The sequence below is a fragment of the Gloeophyllum trabeum genome (assembly GCF_000344685.1).
Source record: "Gloeophyllum trabeum ATCC 11539 unplaced genomic scaffold GLOTRscaffold_00009, whole genome shotgun sequence".
NCBI classification, from domain to species: domain Eukaryota; kingdom Fungi; phylum Basidiomycota; class Agaricomycetes; order Gloeophyllales; family Gloeophyllaceae; genus Gloeophyllum; species Gloeophyllum trabeum.
The window spans coordinates 1,044,805-1,046,317 of NW_006920418.1; positions in this window are offsets into that span (position 1 = coordinate 1,044,805).

The following is a 1,513-nucleotide window of genomic DNA, read 5'->3' on the forward strand; positions in this document are numbered from 1 at the left end:
GACAACGCGCACGGTCTCTCGAAACCATGCTGGTCCTTGTTGTGGATACGCGGTACGCTCAAACTATTTATTTAAGGTCATGTATTTCTTCCACCTGCCTTTTAGCATTAACGGATTGGATAACTTTTGCTATGCTGTATCCCTACGGAACTTGATGTACTGTTAGTCCCCACTGTGGTATTATTTTGTATTAGCGTACTGTTCACTTACGGATCACAATGTAATCGCATGTCATCAGGAGCAGCTTGAAGACTCCCGCATCTATGACTCGTTACCCTTGACTTCATGGAAGCTACGTGCGGTTGCTTCAACGTAGGTCCAGATTCCAGGAATCAAAGAACCGAGATGCGTGTGAGAGACGGTCAGGGGGGCGGGCGGCTTCACATCTGAGAACGTCCAGGCGACTGGGAGGTTCGCCCGCCGAACGCGTTCGCGAACGCGTTCGCCGAACCTGAGGCTGCACGTGCATAAAATGGCATAAGCATCACGTGGTTTGTGGCTGAATGTAATCTTTTTGTGCCCTGACTCTACGGATGGCCTGCCACCCTCCACAATAATTTCATATAGGCCCTATAATAGAGTAGAGACCATTGACACTGATTCTCGCATTTTCGGAGCAACACAAGATCTTTACTTAAGGCTGATTGATGACAGCCTGCTTGCACGATCAGCACCGGATATTGCCGGCAGGCCAATGCACAGGTGTATGCACCCGAGTGACACCAAAAGCGAGACCCCTTAGACTTGGGACTACGCCCTAAGACGCGAGACCAAGGGGTCTTGAAAACCTTATTTTGCCACCCCACCTGAACGCCCCCCCTGGGTACCCCACCGCGTCCCCCTTGACTTCAACGCTCGAGCATCGGTCTACATACAGTACACGTCACCGCCTACGCTAGTATAATAAGGCCGTCCGCTACTCTGCTCGACGCCCCGTCCTCGCTGTCTTCCCTGTCGACCAGCATGCCCTTGCCGCTTCCGGCCGCGGTCCGGGTAGAAGTCTGGTAGCAGACCCCAACCCTAGGCGTACCGCCACGTGTCTGGTGACACAGGCGCGCCGCTTCTTCGAGGCTGCGTCCCGCCTCTCCGGCACCTCGTCGGTAGGCCCGTCGTCGTCGTCGCCGACGATGAGCATAGCTATAGCACTTGTATGTAGTCATAAAAATATGGAATAAATTTCATTAAATACAGAAAATTCATGCTATTGCATTGACATGTACGCGGCATCACTTAGACACTCCGATCGAGCATCATCGCCGTCAGGCTTGTCGTGCTCTTTGTCTTAGACGGCGGCGGTGCACACCCTCGTATATGGCCTCAACAAAAATAATAAATTCATAGAATACTACATATATGCATTGGCTCATATTCCAGGCCATTTGTAGGCATAGAAAATGTCCAGATATGCGAATACTCACCTAGGGGCAAGTATACATGCTGCTGAATGCATAACAGCAGTAGCAAGACAGGCCATGCTAGAATACTCACATACACATCAGCACTATAATCATAT